Source organism: Elephantulus edwardii, unplaced genomic scaffold, assembly GCF_000299155.1.
Source record: "Elephantulus edwardii isolate Elephantulus edwardi_28Jun2011 unplaced genomic scaffold, EleEdw1.0 scaffold00069, whole genome shotgun sequence".
NCBI lineage: Eukaryota > Metazoa > Chordata > Mammalia > Macroscelidea > Macroscelididae > Elephantulus > Elephantulus edwardii.
Genome location: NW_006399819.1, coordinates 12,485,627 through 12,504,239, shown reverse-complemented (window position 1 = coordinate 12,504,239; position 18,613 = coordinate 12,485,627). Strand labels below are relative to the sequence as shown.

Genomic DNA, 18,613 nt, shown 5'->3' with positions numbered 1-18,613 from the left:
AGCAAGCTGAATTTGTAAATAATCTCAATCTCATCTCCATCTTTCATGATGCTGCCAATTTGCCAGTGGCAAGAATCTTTGTTTTTTTTGATGTTGGGTTTCAATCCGTATTGGAGACTGCAGTTCTTGACCTTCTGCAGCAAATGTGTCAGATCCTTTTCAGTTTCACTGAAGGTTGTGTCATCTGTATAATGTAGCCTTCCTCCAGTCTTGATGTCACATTCCTCTTTGTAAAGTCCAGCTTCTTGAGTGATCTATTCTGCATATAGATTGAAAATGTATGGAGACAGGCTGCATCCTTGATGCACTCTTTTTCTGATTTTGAGCCATGCAGTGTTTCCTTGCTCTGTTCTGAGGACTACTTCCTGGTCCTACTATATGTTTTGCCTAAGCAAAATCAAGTGTTCTGGGATTCCCATTCTCCTCAATGTTAACCACAATTTGTCATGGTTCATACAGACAAATGTCTTTGCATAGTCAATAAAACATAGATATATGTTCCCCTTGTAGTCTCTGCTTTTAGCCAAGATCCATAGAGTTTCCGGAGGCTTGTTATTTAGGAAGTGGATGCCACTCCTGCATCCAAACCTTTCATAGTATGTTGTTGTTGTTGTTGTTGTTGTTGTTGTTGTTGTTATGTGCCATTGAGTCACCTGTGATGTATATTTTGCATCTTTATGTTATTGACCTTATATATAGCAGCTCTGAACTCTTCCCTGTCCTGAGCCAGTCTCACTAATTCTGACACACCAACCTCCACTTGATATGCCATCAATTCCTGGGGCCTTGTTTTTTGCTAGATCCTTCAGAGCAGCTTGAATTTCCTCTTTCATTACCATTGCCTCTTGGTCATATGTTGTTTTATGAACAATTCTTCTGTTTCAGCCTGTTCTTTTTGGTATAGTGCTCTATATGCCTTTCACCTTCTTGATGCTTTCTGGATTTGCTATTGAGAAGGAATACTTGCAATGAATAGGTCACTAGTCTTGCAATGTTCTGTCATAAAATCACAGTAATTTCTTCTATCATTTAAGTGTATTTTCTAAGTGCTAGCTAGCCCTTCTTTGTTTTCAACTTGTATGTTCTCGTCATCAGTACTTAACAATACATTTTGATAGCATGTTTGATCAATTTCAGATTGCAGAAATTAATAGAAATTTTCAGTTTTTTTCATCTTTGGCCTTCATGGTTATGTGTTACTAAATTATAGTAGTATTAACTGATTTTCTTTGAATGCACACAGATATGGAAGGAAAAGTATGCAAAATTATAGTTATTGAGTGCTGGTACAAGAGTCTGTATGTTGACTAAATTAAACTTGCAAGCAGTAATATTTACAATGGCCCCAAACACCCATCAGTATTTGAAACCATTAATTGTGATACAATAAAAATAGAATTCCATATGAGAGCAAGAATGAATGAACTACAAACGCATTCAATATGGATGAATCTCACAAAGCTGATGTTGGGTGCAAAGAATCATTCTCAAAAGATGCAAAGTATGTAATTCTGTTCATATGAAGTTCAGATATAGCCACTGAATCTATGTTGCAAGAAGACTGAATCTGTGTTTATGCCTTTGCTTGAGGGACCTCTGGATGAAAGGAAGAGAGTCTAAGGGCTTGTGAAGTATTTTCTTTTTTTATTTTTTTTATTGTTGTGTACTGTTGAATCAGATCCAACTGGTACAGGAGGAGATTGCCCCTCCTCTTCTGGTGGGAATCTGGTGGATTCAAACCTTGTACCTTTGGGATTGCAGTACAGCTTCTTGCCACTAGGCCACCAAAGCTCCCCTGTAGAATACTTTTAATGTTCTGTTTCTTGTTCTGGATACTATTTACATGGGTATACTCACTTGTTGAAATGTCACTGGGCTCTGACCCAGATATTTATATACATGTTTAATATTCATATTTTAATATTTCATTTGTTTTTCTACAAGCTGTTGTCGTGTCCTAGCAACTCCTAAACAATGCTTAGCTGGTCCTCCAGTGGTTTTCAGAGGCAATTCATCACATGGGAGGAGACTGCCCGAGCAGCTGGTGGATTCAAACCACATGCCTTTGGGATTACAATGCAGGTTCTTATAACTTGAGCAGCAGAGAATTTTATATTCTTTCTATTGAGATACATAAAAGTTATCATTATCAGTGATGTTGTTGTTGTTGTTGTTATATGCCGTCGAGTCGTTTGCGACTCATAGCGCCCCTATGCACAACAGCCCTAAACCCTGCTCTGTCCTGCGCCAACCACACTGCCTCTGACACACCCATCCCGATTACCCCAGTCACCGAATCAATCCATCTCATAAAGGGTCTTCCCCTCCTGCGCTGTCCCTCCACCCTCCCAAGCATGATGTCCCTCTCCAAGGACCCGTCCCTCCTGGCAACATGTCCAAAGTATGTCAGATGAAGCCCCAGAATCCTTGCCTCCAAGGAGTAGCTTGGTTTAATCCTCTCCAGGATGAATCTGTTTGTTTTCCTGGCAGTCCATGGTACATTCAGTACTCTTCTCCAGCCCCACAGCTCAAAGGCATCAACTCTCCTTCTGTCCTCCCTAGTCATTGTCCAACTCTCTGATGCATAACAAGTGTTTGCAAAGACCAGGTGCACCTTAGTCTCCAGAGAGACACCATTGCTCTTGAGTACTTTAGAGAGGTCGCTAACAGCAGACTTTTGATACAAGGGTTGAAAATCTCACGGGGATGGAATAGAAGAATAATTGCTATTGGAATTTGGAATTCCCAAGCATGGAAAGAATACGCTTCTCCCAGATTCGCAAATTCATACTTAGTGCCTTAAAGCCACATTTCCCAACAGTTCTGCCAAGTTAGTAGTGATTGTGGCATACCAAGCCATGCTGGTCAGGCAGCTCTGACATCACCCCTACTGGATTTACATATAACTAGAAGGTCTTCACATTAATTGCTATGCATCAGAGAGCTGGACAATGACTAAGAATGATAGAAGAATTGATGGTTGTGAATTGTGGTGCGGGAGAAGACTAGTATACCATGGACTGCAAAGAGAAAAAAACAGGTCCATCCTAGAGAGGGTGAAACCAGGCTGCTCTTGGAGGCAAAGATTTTGAAGCTCCATCTCACATACATTGGGCATGTTGCAAGGAGGGACCAGTCCTTGGAAAGGGACATCATGCTTGGGAGGGTGAAGGGATCGCACAAGAAAGAAGACCCTGAATGAGATGGATCGACTCAGTGACTGGGGTAATGGAGGTAGGTGTGTCAGAGATTATTTGTCTCAAGATAGAGCAGGGTTCAGAGCTGTTGTACATAGAATCACTATGAGTTGCAGGTGACTTGATGGCACATAACAACAACAAAGAAGGCATGGCAGACAGTGTGATTTATTTCTAAAAATAGTGGAAACCCAGAATACTTTTAAGCAGAGAAGTGGCATGATTGCAGTTGAGGTTTGGAAAAATTCATCTCATAGTAATATATTAAAGAAACAAAAGAATGAATGAGCCTATGAAGACTAGTTAGGAGAATGATGAGGCCGTCAAGCAGAGAAATGATGGTGGTTTCTAAATGCAGGTGATAGTTGTTACATGTCATCAAGTTGCCTGCAACACTTAGAGACTTTATGTACAATAACTTTTAATCCTGCCTTATCCTGAGCCATTCTCATTAAATCCAACACACTTACCCTCATTACCCCAGTAACTGTGTCAATTCATCTCGTTCAGGGCTGTCATGTCCTGTGCTGTCCCTTCACCCTTCCAAGCATGATGTCCTTCTCCAAGGACTGGTCCCTTCTGGCCAAGTGCCCAAAGTATATGAGACAGAGCGGAAAAATTCTTGCTTCCAAGGAGAACCTTAGTTTCACCCTCTATGAGAGAGACCTGTTCTCTTGGCAATCCATGGTTCAGTGCTTTCCTGTAACACCACAACTCAAAGGCATCAATTCTTCTTCTGTCATCCTTAATCATTTTCCAGCTTTTTGATGCACAGCAAGTAATTGTGAAGACCATGACCTAGATCAGATGCACCTTAGTCTCTAGACGAGCATCATTGCTCTTTCATATATTAGAAAGGTCCCTGACAACATACTTCCCCATTGCAATTCATCTTTTGATTTCCTGACTGCTGGTGCCTAGAGTGTTGATTGTGAAGCCAAGAAATTTTTAACAACCTCAATTTCTTCTCCATCAATCACAATGCTGATAATTAGCCTAGTGGTGAGAATCTTTGTCTTCTTGATGTTGAGCTTCAATCAAAACTGAAAACTATAGTCCTTGACTTTTGACAGCAAACACTTGATGTCCTCTTCAGTTTTAGCAAGCAAGGTTGTGTCATCTGCACAACGCAAATTGTTGATGCCACATTCCTTCTTATAAGTCCACTCTCTAGATTGAGCTGGTCTGTACACAGTTTGAAAAGGTATGGAGAAAGGACACATCCCTGATGCACTCCTTTCCTGGTTTTGAACCATACAGTGTTTTCTTGCTCTGTTCTCTTCTCACGACTGTTTCCTGATAGGTAGTAGTAGAGATGCATAAAGTTGAATGGACTTTTGAAACATATAGAGTGCTATTGATCAAAGCAAGAGAACAGAGTATATTTTACTACTGTAAATAGGTCTGTCCAAGAGAGGATGAAACCAGGCTGCTCCCTGGAGGCAAGGATTTTGAGGTTCCATCTAACATATTTTGGTCATGTAGCCAAGAGGGACCAGTCCTTGGAGAGAGACATCATGCTTGGAAGGGTGGAGGGCCAGTGCAGGAGAGGAAGACCCAGGATGAAATGGATTGACTTGCCTGTCAGAGATGATGAGATTGGCACTGGCTAGGGCAGAGTTTAGAGCTAATGTAGTTGCAAGTGACTAGATGGCACATAACGACAACAACAAGATGCTTATGAGCAAATGGAAAACCTTACCTTTGTTCCTTCTCATCATTAATAAGCAATGTATTTGTTAAGCACTAGAGCTGAGTTCTTCCCACTGTGATCTGGGAGTGGGTGCTATTTTGAGTTCTGGGAAAATGTTGCAATTTTGTGCTATAATAGTTGCATTCATTTCTTAGATCTCTAGAATAAGGTAATTTTGTGTTATAATAGTTGAATTCGTTAAAGTCCTACAAAAATGTATTGTTTCACAATGTCAAATGCTACAAGTCCAAAAGCTTCAGAGGATCCTTTCTATTCTTTTCCAGATTCTGGCAGGCTCAGGCTTTCCTTGAGTTGCAGATGCCTTGTCTTTACTCTGTCTGTGTCTCTCTGTCACTCTTTTATAAGGACATCATTCAGATTGAATTAGGAACCATCCCACTCCAGAATATCTTCATGTTCACTTGAATTGATTACGACTTCAAAGGCTATCTCCAAACAATGCCACATTCACAAGGAGTTAGTACTTTATCTTTGTGTATCTTTGTGGATGACACAATTGAAACCATAACAATAAGGCACAGAAATAATCTGACATTGAAAAGACAAATATTTTAGGATAAAAGAAAATACAATTCCTTCATTTTGTAAAAACTTAAGTTTCTGTAGCAATCTTTTGCCAACTAGGATCCAAGAAAATCTTCCTCGTGAGTGTAGTGGAGCATGTCTAAATGTGTTTGATGTCGGTAGGAATATATTGAACAGGGAAGCGATGCATTCATCTGTTTCATTTGCAGCAATCTTTTCTGGGAGGGGAGTGAATTTCAGCTAGTGTTAGCATGGAGAAAGGTGCTTTCTGAGGTGTCATTGCTGAATTTACCTTAATCGCGTAAGCATCCTGAGAGTGAGCACAGCCTACCTGCTTGAAAAGAGGCACAATGCTTTTGTCATGGGTGTAGTCATCATTTTGAGGGAGGAAAATCCTTAATGAGTCCTTTTCTCTTTTTCCTTAACCGAGAAGTGGCAAATGGTATTTAAGTTATTATCTCAGAGCAAAAAATGTCCAAGCTAATGTTAAAAAAAAAAAAAAAGCCTGCCAAACGTCCTTTATACTGGGCAATATGACAACTGAGTTAAAAGCCCTTTTCTAGATGGAGAATGTCACCAGAAATGTGACACACCTCCTAGCCAGTGCGCTTTCCAAGACCTTCTGGAACAAAGCAACTCATTAAAGTTTTTCATACTGTGGAGTTTGGGGGTTTGGTTTCTTTTTTTTTTCTCAGCATTTCTCGTGAACCATTTCCTCCATGGGAGAACTAGAATAACGATGCCTTTTAGGAATGGGTTTTGTTTTTTTTTTTTTTAAGTGAAAGTAGAATTTACATTGAGGAAGGCAGTTAAAATACCTGAACTTTTGAACTTCCTCATCAGATAATTATTCTTGAAAGCCTGTTCAAGGCGGGAAAGGGAATTAATGCCACTTAAAGTGTTGAATTTAGAAGAATACTATTATTAAATATAGTATTCCTCACACAATTTTTTGACTGGGGTGTACAGTCATGACAAGAACTTTATGAAGACACTTTAGACTGATGAAATGGTGTATAAACAAAAAAGTTCTCTTAAAAAGAAAAGTGTATGTGTTTGGAACTTGAACTTGTCTCTACTTGCCTTGAAATGTACATGACTAGAACCAGACATCTGTGTGTACCTCCACCCTAAGTCTCTCTCCGGAGCTAAAAATCTTCATATTCAACTAACCACTAGACACATTCCTTTGACTATTCTATGGTTATCCTAATTTGGTATGTCCCAAATAAATTTCAGCTTCCTCTCAACTACGTAATCTTGGCCTTCTAGAAAGTTTCTTTTTTTTCTGTTTTCTACCAATTGTATGAGTTGGTTCCAACAATAGCAATGAGTAATGGTAGTATTTATGTTAACCACTAACCATTGTTAAATCAGTTTCTGTACATTCTCTGTCCATACAAACACACACATACACAATTACTGGATTCTACCAGGTCCAGTATCATATTACCGAATGAACAATTCTCCAAACATCTCCTAAGCCCCTTCACTTTCCACATCCCTCCTGCTACTTGTGTTGAAAGAAGGCCACCCTCATTTCTCTACATAAGCCCCTTCTTCGTTCCCCTAACTAGTCTCTCTACAACCACACACTCTTTTGCCGCTTCAGTCTTTTACAACTAAAGGGATCTTTCTAAAACTCAACTCTATAACTCTATTCATTTACCTAAAATTATGCATTATATATTTATGGTCAAATCTTTATCATAACTTCCAGGACTCTAGGATCTTTGTGTGGTTACTATTCTAGCCACCATGGACCTTCCTCCTCCCATTGTCTCTGAGCATGCTCAGCACTCATGTAATTTGGACCACCAGGATGGACATATGAATCAGCCTTGGCTTCTTCTCTTCTTGGTGTATTTCAGCTATATACTTAGCTCTCTTGAGTTTTAGTCTGAAGACTAACAGTTCTCTTCTTTGTATTTGTCTGTGTCTTCATCTATCTTAATCCTTGAAAGACAGATAATGTGGCAGATAATGTGGTGTGTAACCTTTTTATTAGGATTTCTAGCATGTAAGATCACCCCGAGAACCACTGCACAAGTTCATTTACCATATGCACAATTTGCTTAAAGTTCTATTGTAACATATCTCCTGTTGATAATGGTTCAATATCCTACTACTCACCTCTCTCCCTATTCTTTATGCAGCCCAAAGCCTCCAAGCAGATGAAATTTCTCTCAGATTCTTGATTCATGTTCTTTCTTTTTAAGGAATCTCATACCAACAGATTACCTCCAGTCCATTGGTTACTTGATAATGTTTTTTTAGATCCCACAAGAAATCTGGGTTAAAACTCTCTTCTGTGCTTCCATAATGCCCTCTCATCACCTTCATATGTTGTTATTGTTGTTGTTATGTGCTATTGAGTCACCTGTGACTCACAGAGACTTTATGTACAACAGCCCTAAGCCCTAACACCTGCTTTATCCTGTGCCAATCTTATTGTCTCTGATACACATACCCTGATTACCCCAGTCACTGAATCAATACCTCTCATCAAGGGTCTTCCTCTCTTGCTCTGTCCCTCCATCCTCCCAAGCATGATGTCCCTCTCCAAGGACTGGTCTCTCCTTGCAACATGTCCAAAGTGTATCAGACAGAGCTTCAGAATCCTTGTTTCCAAGGAGCAGCTTGGTTTCACTCTCTCCAAGACAAACCTGTTCATTCTCCTAGCAGTCCATAGTATATTCAATATTATTCGTCAATACCACAGCTCAGAGGCATCAATTCTCATTCTATCATCCCGAGTCATTGTCCGGCTCTCTGATGGATAACAAGTGATTACAAAAACCATGGACTGTATCAGGTGCACCTTAGTCTCCAGACAGATGTCATTGCTCTTCAGTACTTTGGAGAGCTCTCTGACAGCAGACTTTCCCAATGCAATGTGTCTTTTCATTTCCTGGGTGCTGGTGCCAAGAGTGCTGATTGTGTACCTAAGGAAACTGAAGCTGTCAACAATGTCAATCTCTTCACCATCTATCATGATGCTGCCAATTGGCCCAGTGGTGAGAATCTTTGTTATCTTGACATTGAGTTTCAATCCATATTGAAGGCTGCAGTCCTTGAGCTTCTACGGCAAGCACCTCAGTTTCAGCAAGTAGGGTTGTGTCATCTGCATAACGCAGATTATTGATGAGTCTATCTCCACTCCTGATGCCACATTTTTCCTCATAAAGCCCAGCCTCCCAGATAATCTGTTCTGCACATAGATTGAAAAGGTATGGCGATAGGACACATCCGTGGTGTACATCCTTCCCAATTTTGAACCATGCAATGTTCCCTTGCTCTGTTCTGATGACTGCCCCCTGGTACAATTATAGGGTTTGCAAAACCACGATCAAGTTTTCTGGGATTCCTGTTCTTTTCAGAGTTAGCCACAGTTTGTCGTGATCCACACAGTCAAATGCCTTTGCATGGTCAGTGAAACAGAGGTAGACATTCCTCTGGTACTCTCTGCTTTCAGTCAACATCCATCTAAAGCACCAAGAAGCCAAACCAGAGGGGGAAATAAATCAGATATTAAGGAGCTGAACAGATTTCAAAGGGCAGCATGGGAAGACAAAGTTAAGTATTACAATGAAATGTGCAAAGAGCTGGAGTCAGAAATCAAAAGGGGCTGAACTTGCTCAGCATAAGCTCAAGAAACTGAAGAGCAAATTCAAGCCTCAAGTTATAATACTTAAGGATGCTTTGGGGAGACTATTACATGATCCAGAAAGCATTAAAAGAAGATAGAAAAATTATACAGAGTCATTGTACCAAGAGGAATTGGCAGACAGAGAAGATTTCCAAGAAACAATGTGTGAGCAAGACACTGAGGTGATGAAGGAGGCAGTTCAAGCTGCTCTGAAAGAATTGGCAAAAACCAAGGCCCCAGGAATTGAAGGTATACCGATTGACATATTTCAACAAACAGGTGCTGCCCTGGGTGTGCTCACCAAGTTGTGCCAAGAAATCTGGAGGACAATCATCTGGCCTGACAGGAAGAGATCTATATTTGTTCCACTTTGTATATAGCACAATGCAAACCCTATTGAGTGGTTTGAATGTGTGTAAGCCTCATAATTGGAAGCAGGGGTGGTATCCACTTCCTAAACAACATGCTTCTGGAAACTAAGAACTTTGAGAAACGACAATAGTTATAGAAAAGGCTTCAGGTCTTTGGTTCGTACGGTCACTATGAGTTATGTTCAACTCGATGGCAATCAACAACAAAAAACAGGCCTCATAAAGGCAGGGTTCATGCCTTCTTGCACCATTTTATGCTGAAAGACCCCATAGCTATCCAGAGAAAATAGTCAAAAATCCTTTGTTGAGTGGATGAATAAGTCAGTCAGTCTAGCAATTATTTAGTCAAAGAGTCAGTGAATGTATACATCTTTGTGATTCTTTGAAGCTTTAAGAAATATATATTTTAAGTTCAGAAATATTTTCATTATATTTCTTAAGGAATTTATGTAATCGCTAAGCAATATCCCATTGTTTATGAAAACTTTTCTACTGTGTAATGAAATACTTGAGAAATCTAAGTATCAGGAATTTCATTTGGGGTTTTTTATTTGCTTTGCTTTCTTAAAAACATAGATAGCTCTATGGTAAAGGCTCTGCAGATCCCTCTTTTGGGATTTTTCACTGACAATGAAATTCTTGGTTCTTGTCTCTCTCTAACCTGTGAGACATTAAGAGTGGGGATCACATTTAGTCGTTGTTGTTGTTGTTGTTAGGTGCCATCATGTCAAGTACAACTCATAATGACTCTCTGCACAACACACTTGAATCCTTTCCTATCCTGTGCCATCCTCCTCTCACTGATACACCCGAGTCCATTGCTGCAATCACCATATTGATGGGTGTCTTCCTTTCTTTTGCTGACCCTCCACCTTTTTTAGCATGATATCCTTTTTTCAAAGAATAGCCTCTTATATGTAACGTGTCCAAGGTATGAGAGATGAAGCCTTGTCATCCTTGCCTCCAAAGAGTACTCTAGCTGCACCCTTTCCAAGACATACTTGTTTGTTCTTTTTGCCGTCCATGTGATATTTAGTAACTCAAAAGCACCAATTCTTCTTCTTCATCCTTTTTTATTGCCCATCTTACAGATGCATAGAAGGTAATTGAAAAGACCATAGCCTGAACCAGGCACACTTTGGTTTTCAAACTGACATCACTCCTCTTATTTTGGAGAGATTCCTGACAGTAGGCTTGCCTACAGCAGTGTTGTTGTTGTTATGTGCCATCCATTCAGCTGCAACACATAGCAACCCAATCTGTTAGATCTGAACCACGCTGTATCCTGAGTCAATGTTTTTATCTCCAACAGACCTAATCCTATTTTTCCAGCCACTGAGTCAGTCCATTTCATCCTGGATCTTCCTCTCCTACGCTAGCCCTCCACGCTTCCAAGCATGATGTCCTTCTCCAAAGACTGGTCCTTCCTGGCCATGCACCCAAGGTTTGTGAGAAGAACCCTCTAGGGAGCAGCCTGGTTTCACCCTCTCCAAGATAGACTTGTTTGTTCTCCTGGTAATCCACAGTATGTTCAACACTCTTCTCTAGTACCACAACTCAAAGCTATAGATCCATCTTATCATCCTTCATTATTGTCCAGCCTCTCAGTTGCATAGTAAGTAATTGCAAAGACCATAGTCTGGATCAGGCACACCTTAGTCTCCAAACTGACATCGTTGCTCTTCAGTACTTTAAAGAGATCCCTGACAGCAGACTTTCCCAGTCCTATTTGTCTTTTGATTTCCTGACAGCTAGTACCAAAAATATTTATTGTAGAATTTGAAAAGCTGAAGTTATTAACAATCTCAATCTCTTCTCCATCCATCATGAAGCTGCCAATTAATTGGCCTGGTGGTGAGAATCTTGGTCTTATTGATGTTGAGCTTCAATCCATATTGAAGAAGACTACAGTCCTTGACTAGCAATATGTCTTCTTATTTCCTGGCTGCTAATACCAAGAGTGTTGATTGTGATCCAAGCAAGGTGAAATTAACACTTTCAATCCTTTCTCCATCTATCATGATGCAGCACCTGGTCTAGTGGTAAAGATCTTTGCCTTCTTGATGTTAAAATGCAAGCCATACTCATTTTCAGCAAGGATGTTGTGTCATCAGCATAGTGCAGGCTATTGATGACAATGTCATATTTAATGAAGCATTAGCAGTCAGCAAATTTTCATAAAAATGCTTAAGCTAAAATAATAAAAACAATAACACAAAAAGATCTTGAAGACAGACTAGAATTTAAGTCAGCTTAATTAATCTGTCTCTGATGCCTATACTTAAGCTCTCCAAACCTAGTTTTCTTATCTGTAAAATGGAATTACTACAAAACAACTATGAGATATCATCTCACTTCAGTCAGAATAGCAAAATTTAACAGAACAGCAAGCAACAAAGCCTGACGAGTTTGTAGAGAAACTGAAACCCTTATTCACTATTGGTGGGAGTGTAAAATGATGCAACCACTGTGGAAGGTGGTATGGTGCTTTCTCAAAAAGTTGCAAATAGAGATACCGTTTGACTCAGAAATTCCACTACTGGGAATATACCCCAAAGAGACCATAACTGACATCCAAGCAGATATGTGCACACTGATGTTTATCGCAGCTTTGTTCACAATATAGCAAGGAGTTGGAAACAACCTAAGTGCCCATCAACAAATGAATGGATAGAGAAGCTGTGGTATATTCACACAATGGAATAGTACACTGTATTGAAAAACAAGGAACTCATGCAATATTATTCAAATTGGGTGACTCTGGAGGACATTATACTGAGTGAAGTTTCTGTCACAAAAGGACAAATACTGCATAGTGCCACTGTTGTAAAAGAGGACTGACCTCAGGGTTGGGGGGAGACTGAGAAAGATGGGTTCAATAATGTATACTGAATTGAAACAGATGAGGGAGAAAAGTGTTTAATAGGGATATGTGATTAGGTATTTTTGTCATGACAGGAGTCCAGAGAGAAGACTGCACAGTGGAGTGGACTTGGGGGGAGGGATCGTATAATGATGAAAGAATTTTTCTTTTACGTTTCCAAGAAGGGAGTGAGTAACAATGAATGAATGGAAATCCAAAGTCTCTATAAATTTTCATTGAAATTAATAATAAATTTTTAAGAAGAGAGGAAGAAAAAAACGGAATTACTACTGGAATACATAAAAAAGGTCATCTCATGGCAAGTAAACAAAGCACTCACCACAATTCTTGGCACATACAGAAATAATGAATAAACTAGATCGAAGGATAAATTTAAGCTCTGTTATGTAGAATGACGATAGCTTAGAATAGGAATTTTTCACTGTCAAGGGCTGGCAAGACACAGTTTCAAATATAGTAAAATTTTTACAAAAGGAAATAAAAGAAGCAATCTTCCAGATTTTTATATTGAGTATATTTGTCTGAAGTCTAGGAGCAAAGAAAGAAATTGGGATGCAGATAAAATACATTATAGAGCAATTTATAGAAAGCACAAATTTATCAGTCTCATGATTTGTCTTATGAATATTATTTTCAAAGAGGAAAATGAATTGGACAAGCAATATTCCCAGACTGTAAATCCTTGAAAAATGAGAACTTCGCTTAGAGACAGCTTATACAAAAAGAACAAGAAAGTAATAACAGGACCTGCTATTTCTAATTAAAATTCCATAGAGTTAATCTATAGAATATTCTTGTGTCATTATGTTAGTAATTATTCTCCATCTTTTATTTCAAGTAACAGTAAAATGTCACTAAGGAAAAATAGGATTTTTAATTTTAAGATGTTTAAGAAAGTCAAGACACTCGGCCTTCATCAGTCTGAGAAACACCCTTAAAAAACCCCCTCACCTTCAAGCTCCAATTTCCAAGCCCGATTTGGTCCAGGTTGTTAATACTAAGGCATTTTGATAGCTTGCTTGCTGTGTATTGTTGAGTTCATCTTAAAAACTTCATTTTCTTATATTGGTTGTCAGATGATTTTGATATCATTTAGTGTTGTTTTAATGTGAATTTGTAAGGTTTTCCAATTGTTGCCTATTCCTTAGTAATTATCTTAATTGCATCTTACATAATTTGTGTAAATATATGCAATCATAGAATTAGAACATGTGGGTGGTGATATGCAGTGTCACAATTGCTGTACTTAAAGATGTGTATTTTTTTTTAATCTTGGGGGGAAAAAAGAAAACCTAGGTAAATATAGTGATTTGAGGGGAAAGCATTTCAGCTGTAAACTGATTACCCAGAGAATCAGCCGAACACTTTCACTTAGACATTCACCAGAGGTTTTACTTTTCCCTGTATTTTTAACAGAGAAGATGTATAACTTGTAGTTTTAAGTAACCAGTTACTTAAGTGAGAGAAAATATATTTAAAAGATAACTTCAGTATGAAATTTAAAAGTGTAAATTACTGAGGATCAGAAGATTCTAACAATGTTTTAGCTGTGAGTGACATCAATTCAGCTTTTATAAAGCTATATTTATTTTTTTTAATATATCTGAGCCAGATGCATACTTTTAATACTAGAAGAATTAGAGATGGTTATGTGGATTTAGAAAAAAAAATATCACCACCCACATTTTCTAATTCAATGATTTTTTTTTAAAAAAAAATCCAATCTTTGGCCAGTGAGATCATTGAGATATATACAGTGATCCATGGTACGGAGTAGGACTGCCCCCAAAGTCTTCCATGGCTGGAATCTTTCTCCTGAAGAGCAGTTGCACTACTTACCATGCAGTAGTGGGCAAGTACTTAACCACTGTCCCACCAGAACTCCTTAAACAAGTAGAGAGCGTGGTGATCTATTTGCCTTTAAAAATATTCCTGTGACGGTAAAATTCTCTTCCACTTGATTAGGCATTAGGCAAATTGTCTAGTTAAATAAGTGATCAAGGACCAAAAAAAAGCATAATTCAGGTTCAACACCCTCTGGAAATCTCTATGATTAAAACTAGGATTTAATCAAGCTGGCTTCTTTAACTTTAGGATTCTACATATGCTCAGAGAGCAGACTATTGGGCTTCATTCATCTTTAATTAAAGAACTGCTCTTACCATTACAAGATGACATGCAGGCCATAGACTCGCTCAGGGAAGACTTTGAGGCTGAGAGATCTTGCTTGGTTAAGACTTTAACACATTTATAAAGCTCCTTTGGTGTTCTCCTCCTGAGTAAAGAAGAGTGAAGAAAATCATAGACTCAGTGAAACAGTCCAAAGAATTGGTGGATGCCCTTAGACTTCACTCTCCACGACCCTGAGATCAGAAAAACTAGATGATGCCAGGGTTTCAATGCTGATTACTGTGAAAGGGATACACTACAAGGTCCTTTAGAGAGTGCAAGAAAAGTGTTGGAGTAAAACTAATAATTAAAAAATGATCAGACATACTGGGCTGATACTACAAGGTTCTGGAAAAAGTGCAAGAAAATTATTGAAGTAAAACTAAAAATTATAAAAACTGACTTAATTGACTGATAGAGACTGACAGAATGCTAGTGAACGACAGCTCTAAGATTGCCTTCAAAGTTGGAACTAAATGTATCCCATGACCCAGATTTCAGCTGAATGATATGCTTATCTCTCATTGCAGTATAGTAATAGTGCTCTGGTAGCCTAGTGGCAAGATGCTGCACTGCAGTCCCAAAGACACGCAGTTCAAATCCACCAGCTGTTTCACAGGAGACGGATGTACAGTCTCCTCCTCCAGTGTTTACCTGCCTCTGAAAACCTGCTGGAGGGTCGGTTCTGACTCTACGGTACACAAGAACAACAACAACAATCTTGCAATAGCATCAGAACCTACTCATAACTGACCCTCCATTGTGTTTCTGAGGCTGTAAATTGCTAATTTACACAAATGCACATTGTAAAATATGAAGAGATTATTCATCTTTCTGCCATGGAGAGAGGTGACCATTGGATAAACAGCACAACCACCTGATAGGTCTATAAAGCTAATAGTAACGCTGTGAAGGGAGATAGTCACACCGTAGAACAATCAACCATATGACATAAAACCCGTGACATTTGCTTTATCCCTATAAAACTCTGAGGGTGAAAGAATTAGGAAAGAATGACATGAATGAAAATGGTAAACACAGAGAGGAAATGGGAAGAGTGGTCTTAACATTGTAAGGATTGCAATCAGTGTGATAAAACAAGAGGAATATGAGTTGTTGACTGGAAAGCCAATTTATTGTGCAAACTTTTACCCAAATCAGAATAAGAGGTTATACAAACAAATATCCCAAGGCTCTTCTTGGTGGTATCAATGGCCATTTTGTGTATTTATGATTTCTGAAAGTGAATTTAAAAAAAAAAAAAAACCACAAAAAAACATTTTCAACCAAAACAAAAGCAAGATTGGTCTCTAAAACAAACAACCTAGGGAGATTTTGTGGCCTAGTCTATAAGGAGAAGCACTGCTAATCCAAAGGCTGACTCTATCTCATAAACTCATGCAAAATAGGCAATCTTCTCCCATGCAGTTTGTAACTGCATTTTAAAAGGCGAAACAAAACCTCCACTGAAGCATTCGTGCAGGATCTACCTCCTACTAATTTGCTACTTTTGGAGAGAAAAGTACATCTTTTACTTTGAACCAAGACAAAGTTCAAATTTTGATTGAAAAATACATTTGTGCTTGTGTTTTAAGGATCTCAGATACACACATGCAGATGGGAGACTAGGACAGATAAAGCACCAAGAAGAGATGTGATGCACACAGGTGCTTTGAGTTGTCTCTAGCAACCTGTCCCTTATTCAACACCTTTAAAAGTCTCGCATTGCCAAAGCGCTCTCGATCTTGTTTTCCTTTTTTATTTTTTCTAAGTTCTTTAGAAGAAAATAAAACAAAACATCCTAATGCCTTATTCAAATACTTACTTCTACAAGGATCAAAATTTAGTATCCACTAGGGGGAAGGAATAAAATTAATATTAAATGGCCTCACAGCCATCTCATTAAGAAACACATGGCTTAAGTAAACAATTCTATATTTCTTTCTCTTTATTTCTCTATTCTCTATTATCTTTATTTCCCTATATTTCTTTCAGTGTTCCAGTAAAATATACACAGTATATCAATGGCTTTTTAAAAAAACATAAGCTTAGCGTTTGCAATTTAAAATTTAAGGAACTTTTTTCCTTTCAAGTATTTTTTTTTCAGTTAGAATATACTTTGATATTATCCTTGGTCATTGAACTGCAAGTTTTTCTTTGTATTTTGATATATGAAAATAATCTTAGCATAATTTCATCATAAATTATACCTTTTAGAGATAAATATTAAATGCCATTAAAATAATGTATAGTTGTAATGAACAACACTGATAGATAAATATAAAGAGCACACTATAAAAATTGTAAATACAATTTATATAATTCTCCAGAATGAATTCTTTTTAGGCTATATTTTTGGGAGTATTTTAGAAAAATTGTGGGTAGAAGCCGTTGTAGTATGGTAGATAATATGTTGGAATACCAACCAAAAGGATAGCACTTTGAGCCCAGCATGGGCCCCAAGGAAAAATGATAGGAAACCTCTTCAGGTAAAGGTTTACAGCCACAGAAATTCAATGGAAAGATGGAGGTCACTCTGAAATAGTACAGACTCAGGGCAGTGGTCTGGCTTGGTTTGTTTTGGGTTGCTTTTTGTTTGTTGTTGTTGTTGTTGTTGTTATTGTTATTTGCCATCGAGTCACTTGCGACTCATAGTGACCCTGTGTACAACAGCCCTAAACTCTGCTCTGTCCTGTGCCAATCGCACTGTCTCTGACACACCCATCCTGATTACCCCAGTCACTGAATCAATCTGCCTCATAGAGGGCCTTCCCCTCCTCACTGTCCCTCCACCCTCCCAAGCAAGATGTCCCTCTCCAAGGACTGGTCTCTCCTCACAACATGTCCAAACTATGCCAGAGGAAGACTCACAATACTTGCCTCCAAGGAGCCACCCGATTTAATCCTCTCCAGGATTATCTATTTGTTTTCCTAGCAGTCCATGGTATTCTCAATACTCATCTCCAGCATCACAGCTCAAAGGCATCAATTCTCCTTCTATCCTCCTTGGTCATTGTCCAACTCTCTGATGCATAACAAGTGATTGCAAAGACCATGGTCTGTATCAGATGCACCTTAGTCTCCAGAGAGACACCATTGCTCTCCAGTACTTTGGAGAGCTCCCTAACAGCAGGCTTTCCCATCACAATACATCTTTGAATTTCCTGACTGCTGGTGCTAAGAGTATTGACTGTGGAGCCAAGCAAACTAAAGCTGTGAACAATCTCAATCTCTTCACCGTCCATCCTGATGCTGCCAATTGATCCAGTGGTGAGAATCTTTTCTTGACATTGAGCCTCAATCCATATTGAAGGCTGCAGTCCTTAACCCTCTGCAGCAAGGGCTTCAGGTCCTCCTCAGTTTCAGGAAGCAGGGTTGTGTCATCTGCGTAACACAGATTGTTGATGCATCTTCCACTAATCTTGACCCCACATTTCTCCTCATAGAGCCCAGCCCCTGGATGATCTGTTCTGCACACAGGTTAAAAAGGTATGGAGACAGGACACATACCTGGCATATACTGTTCGCAATTTTGAACCATGCAGTGTTTCCTTGCTCTGTTCTGACGATTGACTCAGTCCAAGTATAGGTTTCGCATTAGCACGACCAAGTGTTCTGGGATTCCCATTCTTCTCAGAGTCAGCCACAGTTTGTTATGATCCACATAGTCAAATGCCTTTTAAAAGAATAATCTTAGAGTTTCCTCAGAAACTCAACTTCTTTGAATTGAGTGGAAAGCCAGGAGAGCACGGCTCTGAGATTTACCTCCTTTCAGTTGAGTCAGATTTTCTCTGGGAAAGGAAATTTTGATGCGATTGTTTGACCTTCCCTTGAACTAAAACTAATACACATTTCTTTTATTATTGCACTTTAAATATAAAAACTAAGGGCTTTAGTGTATAATGAATGTTACTGGTATAAGTAATCAACATAAAATAAAGCTAAGAGAACTAAAATCATAGGGAGTGAGAGAGTGAAATTTGTAAGAAACCCAGACTAACACCTGAAACATTGAACATTGATAAATTAATCTGGGAAAAATTAGGTTCAATGTTGATAGCAGGGTCAGTACCATTCACAAATATTTACAATGATATTTATTTA

At 38.8% G+C, this 18,613-nt stretch overlaps 1 protein-coding gene across 1 annotated transcript in view; it reads left to right on the top strand.

Annotated features, from left to right (window-relative positions):
* Window positions 1-18,613, top strand: part of ST6GALNAC5 (ST6 (alpha-N-acetyl-neuraminyl-2,3-beta-galactosyl-1,3)-N-acetylgalactosaminide alpha-2,6-sialyltransferase 5) — a 315,495-nt gene that overhangs the window by 51,218 nt on the left and 245,664 nt on the right. The window lies entirely within an intron of this gene.